The sequence below is a fragment of the Rhyacophila brunnea genome, unplaced genomic scaffold, assembly GCF_057557595.1.
Source record: "Rhyacophila brunnea isolate RB1 unplaced genomic scaffold, BYU_Rbru_1.0 scaffold_14, whole genome shotgun sequence".
Classification (NCBI taxonomy): domain Eukaryota; kingdom Metazoa; phylum Arthropoda; class Insecta; order Trichoptera; family Rhyacophilidae; genus Rhyacophila; species Rhyacophila brunnea.
The window spans coordinates 33005072-33014746 of NW_028232796.1; positions in this window are offsets into that span (position 1 = coordinate 33005072).

The window sequence follows — 9675 nt, forward strand, 5'->3', positions numbered from 1 at the left end:
CACGTTATGAGTAGCTAACAATAAAAATGAGATATATTTAGTTTTTAATGCGAATAAAATATGTACTGGAATTTGCTAGGAAAATAATTCTGAAAATTAAACATGAATTTTAATATAAAACGAAAATTCATATAGACATTCAAGGAATAAGAAATTATAGCCCTTGGTTTTGGATTAGTTTTTTTTTTAAATTGTCGTTTTGTATACAAGTTTTTCAACAAACTCTGACGTTTCGAAATATAGTGTGGTACTTACTTATGGTGATACGAATCCGATAAATAAGTGATAAATGATAATATTTAAAAACTACCGCTATATTTTATACACCAGCAGCCGTAGCTGATTTATTCATACAACAGATAAGCTTGAATACGAAATATTAAAATATGTGTATAATATCGTAAAATGTGCAATATTATTTTAAAACAGATGAAATCAAAAATCACAAATCTGGCAACATTTTTACCCACACTTGCAGAATTCGGGCGTGTACGCAACGAAATGTAAGCTAAGCAAGGAAATGATTTCAGATTACAGAATAATATAGAATAATCACTGTTTATGAAGTACTTATAAGTGGAAAGTAATCCCATGTTCCTTTTTTTGGTTCCTAGATGTGTTTTGACATAGTTTTATAGAACACGACGGCATATTTTCCGATTTTCGTGTAGATGTTGTCGGCACAATGTCAGTTTATTGGCTGACTGCCGTTTTCGTGGCGTGTTGGCTATGCACTTGCTAAAACATGACTCACTAAAATTGGCTATTGCGGAGGGCTTGTTCTCAGGCTTTATTAATCTAAAGATGGTGGTATCAAAATGCATTAAGTTGCCGAAAGGCGAAATGCGGGTCGCAAAAAAATATCAAATACAATAGTACAGAACCGTAACCAATTATAATTTAATTTCAAATTCCATCTGCACTCTTTGTCGATTGCATCGTTTTTTTAAACTATTATACATTGGTACGTAATTTGAAGATCGCATTAACAAAAAATTTTATTCATTAAAGAATCCTACATTCATAAATTTAGTGTTGTATTTATTAATAGAATAGAAAAATGTTTAATTAAAATGTATATATTCTCGTGAATGAGACTTAAATAATATTATTATTTCAAATTTAAATTTATAGTAATTGTATCACTTACTCCCTTTTGGCTTAACAAATTCGAAAATTTCAACCACATGTTTTGCTTTTTTATATTTTTATTGGAGAGGTTACTTCTAGCGTGAATTGTTTAACGGTTTATTTTTTAACACATCTAATACAGATTTATTGTGTTCTATATCACGATTTATAAAAAGTGGGTCAAAATTAACAAGAGTATTTTAAAAAATATCCGCTGTAAAGTTTTATTTTAAGACTGTTATAGTATATTAATGAATAAAGAATATCATTTATTAAACGATGAAATAAAACGACGTGTTTCTCAACCCAGCGATCGGTTCGATATCTATATTCTCTCATCTCTCTTAATAATTAATAGATCCTAGTAGTTATTTATTTTTATTATTATCCTGTAATACAGCGGTGTACAGGGAAAAATTACCTTAAAGAGGCTATAATAGCCGAAGGCCTCCAGTTAATATTACCATGCAGTCACTTAGCCAAACACATAAAAATATTATACATACACTTTATCAAAATTCGCACATTATGGCTCCAATACGTGATGGACGAAGCATCTGGAAAAAAATGACAGTCACTTTTTTGTCGGGTCTGCCGAATGGCATAATTAATATTTTAATATCAATATCTCTCGCTCAAATGAACATTGACACTAGAAACACTGATCTAATGGCATTACAATAAAGGTGATATTGCTATAAATTTCCGATGCGTGATATCGCATAATGGAAATTGCGAAATTTTGTCACGTGACGTCTACCTATACAATGTGTGCGAATGTCGCTATGCACGAATGTACTTGCTAGCTGCTGTATTGAGTGCGTTGTCCATTAATAATGTCATTGCCCAGACCCCTAATGGGAATGCAGCTCTGATAGAGGAGACCTGATAATACGTGATTATTCAACGATTTAATTAGACAGCTTAACGAGAAATTTGCGTTTTAATACTCGGTAGAAAGTACTTACTCCGGCGGGCAAATTGAATTTTATAAAAGCCATCTTTAAATTTAATTATATTACGAATATCCCGGATATTCGCCTTTAAGTTAAAGATTTTATTATCAACTAGTAAACAATAATATACAACAAAAAATCAATTTTAAAAGAGACAAACACATTCCTAAATAAAACAAATATCTTATCAAATAATTTCTACCATGAATTATTGACAGTTAACACCATAAAATATATCAAATTATTGTCCAGGAATCCTTATTCTGAAATATTTCAATTTCAATTAATTTTAATTTCAATTTATTTTTTAACATACCTAATATTGTGGACATTACACATAATATTGAAAGTTATGTTTCTAGCATGCATAATCCAAATGCAGAGACTACGCTGGATCAGCCACGTGCATAGAATGCCGGAGGATATACCGGCGAGACGGGCTATGTACTCAACCCCCACTGGCAAGAGAAGATCTGGACGGCCGAAATTGAGATGGCTGGACTGTGCACGGGTGATTTATTAAAAATGCTAGGTCAAAACAATTGAAGAGTGTCGGCGCTGGATCGTCTAGGATGAAGGAAGTTTTTGCAGGAGGCCAAGACCCGCCAAGGATTGTTCTGCCATTAATGATGATGGTTCTAGCACTATTTATGCTTATTTGTTTTCCCTTAGCCTGATAATGTATATTTAGGTACATACCACGATTGAGATTTTAAATGACCGAGAACCTGGGATATTGGCATATAGTTAATATATTTTATGATGGCCGCTATAAAATACAAGATGGCAGCCGGAAGAGGTGGTTTCTATCAAAAAATTAAAGTATTTTTAAAAATGTAAATAATAGTGTTTTTGTCTGATGTACCCAAAGTCACCTACCAAACTACCTGATAATATTGTTACGCCAGTGTTTATTATAATTTACACATTTATTATATATTTTTAAATAAATAGTGTAAGTTTATGTGAGGAATAAATCTGTACTAATCGGGAAGAAGTGTGTAACTACGCAAGAAGCAACTTTTCAGGGGAGCGATTTAAGCTGTGTTATTTTCTATTTAATTATATATTCATCTGTTTATTTAATTATATAAACAAGCTACAGCAATGTAGCTGTATTTTACCTAATTAAAAAAAATAATAACTTATTTAATTTAGAAGGACTAATCCAGTGGGTCTGAGGACGTCCCTGTGGACGCTTAATGCCCCTTGGGTACCACTGTATGACGGCATTTGTCCAGCAATTGTCCAGCTTATTACCATTTCATCTGCTAATTATTTTTTATCACAGCGTTTCTTAAAATAGTTATAATATTATATAAATGAATTTTATAAATTATTCAATTTACTGAACACACACAATATTGTATTATTAAATAGATAATTTTGTAGTTTTATCATTTGTCATGTATTAACATGGAACGTGTTTTCACTGTGATTTTATGCAGTGGCTTACTAAAACTGATTCATAAAAATATAATAATATTATACAAATATTTATTTAAATAGTAATTTTCTAAATCTAAATGTCTGTTTTTTAATTAAGTAATTCATTGCTTTATCTGATTGGCCGATATTATTTTGAGTAATAACTTATTTACTCTCTAGCTCTAGAGTTCAAGTATAATCACATAATATTATATTATAATTACATTTGATGATAAATTGTGTACGTTAATAGATAAAATTTTGTCAAAAACGTAATGGCCGGAATGGTATAACAGTAACGTACGCGACTGGTAGTCAATTGGTATAAGGTTAACACCCACGATTGCCGCGCGGCTTAAGCGTTGGCCTATAGCGTCGTGGGTCGCAGGTTAGAATCCTAGGTCTGGCAAGGACACCATAATGTTTTTCAATTTATATGAGTCAGAGTATGGACCTAATAGGTTGAGCAAATGGCTGACATTCATGGGGGGACATGCTCAGCGTAGGTCAAAATGGAGCTTTTATTATATTTTCAAAGCATGATCCTGGACATTCCTTAAATGTTGTAGATAATCTATTTACATAATTTTGAAGCCTGTTATATATCCTTTATATTTATTTTAAACATTTGATGACTGCAATAAGTATTTTTATTACATAAAATAGTATTCTTTTAAACCTCTCGCTCTAATGTTTTAGAATATAGTCATATGTCAGTACATGCACGTGCAGTGGTGTTAAGATTTTTTACATTTATTAATTTTCAAACGCATTTATAAAACCATCAGTATAATTTATGTTGACATTATTATAGTGAAAATGTACGATAAAAAATTATATTGATAATCTCTGTGATCCCAAATTTGACAAGAATTAGGCATTTTATTATTCAAAAAATGGGAAGATTAACATATTTGAAGATAATTCTAAAGATATTAATTATAAGCTATGTCTTGACCATTCAAGTGTCATAAACATTCTACGAATAATGATCGCTTTATAATAATTATTGACCAAAGAATTAGGTAGTGTTTTTTTGAAATACGCCATTTCTTTTGGCATTCCCCAGTGATTAAGCTACATCATACGGCCGTAGCCATAAAATGACAAACTATAATTGAAGTAGGGAGTAAAATGATGTTAACGCACGTGTTTGAACATAAAATGTTTGAAAATGGTAAATAATCGGTACATCATTAACGAACTCGTAATCTCTAAAATTTCACAGGTGTATCAATATTTATTATCAATAACAATTTTTTAAACACCTTTCGTAATATAATGAAGAAATGAAAATAATGTGAGTACGATATTTGATATTAAAAAAATAAATTGATTGTAAACTATAAAAAAGTGTATATAATTTAATTATTATAATGAAGTGTAAAAGACCTTTCTCCAGCAGTCCATTGACTCTAATGATGATGATGATGATGATGTAATTTTGATTTTGAGCACGCCCTTGTAAAATGACATTATAAAACAGAATCGAACAAAAAACGTGTGCGTTCTTTTAATTGTCTTTTCCTAGTCGTTATTAGATGGGCGCGCAACTTGTTTAGTTTCGTTTTAAAGAATTTATTGTTCCTGTCGTAAGTTTTTTTATGAAAAAAAATCGTGGCTGGTACATACCACTCCGGTACTGAATATTTAAAATTAGTCATAAGATTCTCAACATTTGGTTATATCATATTAATTTATAATGCAATGTTTAAACATTTTTATATCCATAGTACAAATCCATATTAATAATATTATGTTTGATACTTTGAACTCTTTATAAGGAAACTATGTTTAAATTCAAAGCAATATGAACATTTATATTCAATACGCATTTTATTTACGGGATATGGATCGAAATTATTATGATTAACATTAATTTATTTATTCTGGAAAGGATTCCCAACACCATGATTTAAAACCCATAACCGATAGACATATTTTTTATATTTTTTTTTTGACCATGTCCGATCCTAATAGGATCATATGGGCCTTCACAGAGTAGAATTGTTTCTTTTACGATAAATGCATGTCAGCCACTTGCTCAACCTATTAGGTCCATACCCTGACAGACACAAATTGAAAAACAAAATGTGTACTTGCCAGACCCAGGATTTGAACCTGAGACCCATGGCGTAATAGTCCAACGCTTTAAGCCGCGCGGCCACCGTGGGTGTCAAAATAGGTATAAAAAATCTCGATTTGACTTTTTTAGACTTCATTTAACAAAATTAATGATACATATTGGTTTTCAATAATTTCACTGCTTATTTCGCGGTAATACATAATAACAAGCAATGATTGTGAATTGATATATATCGGAAAGACTTCAAGAGCATAAAATAGTATGGTTAATAAACTTCTTAAATTATTTTATGAATCGTAACATACCTACAGGTAATCCTATTTGTTTTAGAATTTCGATCTCATCTGAAATATTTATAGCTTCGACATACATAATCATTATAAAATTATTCATCACGAAAACAATGTAGGCTTTTAAAAAAATATGTCAGAATTCTTATTAATAAATGAAAATTTTTTAAACCGTAAAATAATATTATTTTTATGTGTGTTGACCTTGTCCGATCCTATAATCAACATGGGCCTCTACAGAGTGTAGGTTTGTATTAACAGATTTTTGTTTTTACGAGAAATTAATGTAAGCCATTTGCTCAACCTCTTAGGTCCATACACTCTGAATCCAAACATAAATTGAATAACAATATGTGTGTGTATTTGCCAGACCCAGGATTTGAACCTGGCATTATAAGCCAACGCGTAAGCCACTCGGTCAACGTTTACAATTTAAATCATAATTGTTACCCACTCCTCATAAACTTCCCATTAAAAATGTCGCCTTTTCTACGCATCTGTAATTTGTAAATTTTATCATAAATTTATTTATTTTATTTTATTTTTGCATACATAATTCGAAATACCTACATATATTATTTTATGTTTCGCATGTGTTCTAAAATATGTATAATGTTTTTGTAATAATCTTGTGTATTATTCATTAATTTAAACAAAATAGTTTTATTAATATGAATACTTTGAGAATCACTGTTTTATGTTGATTCCAAAACCAAACAAATTAACGACAAATTGTTTTTGTCTGTCGACTTTTTATATTGTCTTTTTGAATGTCCATTCCAATAATGTTTTCACAAATCAAATAACAATATGCATAATAACAATAAGAGAAAACACACAACCGATACGAGTCAATGAATTATTATGTTATGAATGATACAATTTACTTTAATAATTATATTATTATTGTTTTACTATTACAACTTTAGAGTTACCTATCTAAATTTTAGAATATATATACTTTTCCTTACACCGCCTACACGTCTCCACATATTGGATACATAACGAACTTTAAAATATCAATCAATAAAACATATCAATGCAATTTAATATAATTTTTTCTGATTTTTGAGATCATCTCAAAAATCGTAAAATCAAACATATTGGTAAAAACCCTTACAAATGCAATTTTTCCCATTTAAATATTCCCATTTGACACACAATAGAAAAATAATATACATTTATAAATACTTACTGGTGAAAACCCATGTCAATATTACATGTTATGTTCTTTGCGAATTTGGTAGGTACCTAAATCGCGACTTTATTTTACAACGTTTTTATTAGCTCGTATTCTTATTTGTCCGGTGGTTCATTGTCCGGTACAAATCTTGCAATCGATTTTTAACTAACTTTCCGACTAGCTAGACATTTGAAACTTTTATAATATATCAGAACACGATGCCAATGCATTTTTTTTAATACTTTTAGCCATCTTTAAGTAGAATTGAATTCATTTTCAGTTAATTCTGTTTTGTATGAAAAGTTATTTCGGAAGAAATCCGTAATCCATTCCACTATTATTGGTTGCTAGGGTTTGGGGTCCTAGCAACTAAATCATTAATAAATACATGCGTTACTATAGAAATCAATATGAATGTCAAAATGACATTTCAGTATTATTTCTATCAATTTAAAAAATTTTGATCGTTTAAGCTAGTTAAGTCAAGTTTATATGATTCAACAGAAAATTTAAAAACGTCGTATATAAAAAGTTCTTTTTATCTTGTAATTATTTAGGCAAATAGTCAATACTTACTGCAAGTTAGCCACTAATGCTCTACCTACAATGTGATTAAACTATGGCTCTCAATGGTAAAAATATTGTACGAGTACATTATCACTTTATATCGTACGGTAGTTAAATATTTTAAATTATCTATTATTATAGTATTTTTTTGTGGATTACATTTTCAAAATCAATTCACTCTTTATCATTAATAGTTTAACTATTGATATCCATAGAAAGCCGACTCGATCCATAGTATTTTTTTTACCAAGGGAACACAGAATTAATTAAAATTGAAATACCTAACGGATGTGGAGTAACAGGCAATCGATCTCGAGTGTGGAAGAATATGGGATAAACTTAAACACGTGTAAAGAATACATCATTTTAATCTTGTCCTTCGTTCTGACAACTGCTCTGGGTTGATGCACTGACGCTAATTCAATATTGGTGTATTTGAAAGTTGCAACACATATTATTGCACATTTATAATGTGTGTTTCATTTTTGTAGGACACTCACACATTCAAAACCCTACTCAAAATGTAGTGTATTGGGGTATCTGAAGCCTATCTGAATTATATTTATTAATCTGTTCTGTATTCTATATAGAAGTATGTATACTAGAAAAAAATCAAGGTTATCCGATATATAGAACATGCACATAAATCACAAATAAATGAGCATTATGCCTGATTTTAAAGGACATGTCAAACTTCAAATTGCAATTACTCCATAACATGATTTCTAGACTTACCAACTTTTGGCATTAACTCCACGATATTATTTACAAGTTAAGATTTAAATTATTATATTCAATCATTTAATATATATATATATTAATAGTTCATTCGGGGAACTAGTAGATTGATTCAATGTGAGCTCAATGGGAAAACCAATATCAAACAGTTACCAACTTAAAATTAACTAAACTTATATATATTATGCTTTATGCTGGTTGCAATAACTTTTCATTATTATATTTTAAATTTCTGTAATCAATATGTAACTGTTTGTTTCCGTAATAAATAAATTAAAAAAATTTACATATTATAATATGAGGCATCTAGTTCTTTATATAAATCTGTTCTGTAGTTTTAGCGGTAATAATAAAATAGGCACATTAAAAAAATATATGTGGAATAACTACGATATTACCATGTTTTCATTTAATAAATATTAAATACAGTGTCTTGCTGCCTAATCTAACCTAATCAAAGTTATTATTTAGTACCCACTGTCCCACATAGTCATATTATATTACTTTTAGGGAATCCAATCCCGAGCCAAAATTCTGATCCCGGGATTTCGGGATTACAATTTGACAATCCCAGGATCCCGGGACTGGTCCCGGGATTGGCATTTTTTTCCATTGTTAATATAAAAATTTTATATTCACAAATAACATTGATACGAGTAAAATCGGTCAAAAATAAATCTAGTATAATTTATATTATTTAAGACATTTATTGTTATTATTGTATCTACGTTCAATCTTGGAAATACATAAGTTTAATGGAGTAAATAATATTGTAATATAAATAATAATGTGAATTTAATATGAGATTGCTGTTTCTGATAGTAAAGGCTTAATGAATGGATTAGAGAGATCTAAAATAGTAAGGCAAATAATCATGGCGTACTTATGGCCTTTCCGCTTCATAAATCTAATTAGTCAGCCAAATATGAAACTGCCGTAAAACGTATGAGATCATGGTGGAATTACGTTGTTAAAAGTGCGAAGCATTGTTTTTTTCCAATCTTTCTCATTTTCAATAATTTATGTGAAAAAATAAAATGAATCGGCAACTTACACATGGGTATAAATCAAACTTCATTCAAACTCAATTTATTTCTAATGTAGTAATTTTTTATTATAAGAATTTTTTCTTTTATATTTTTGCTTTTATTTTATGTTCCATAAAAATTGATAAAAAAATCAATCCCGAAATCCCGGGATTATGTTTATCAATCCCGGGATTCATAAGTATCGAAAATAGCTCGGGATCCCGGGATTGGAATCCCTAATTACTTTCTACAAATGGTGACTAATAAA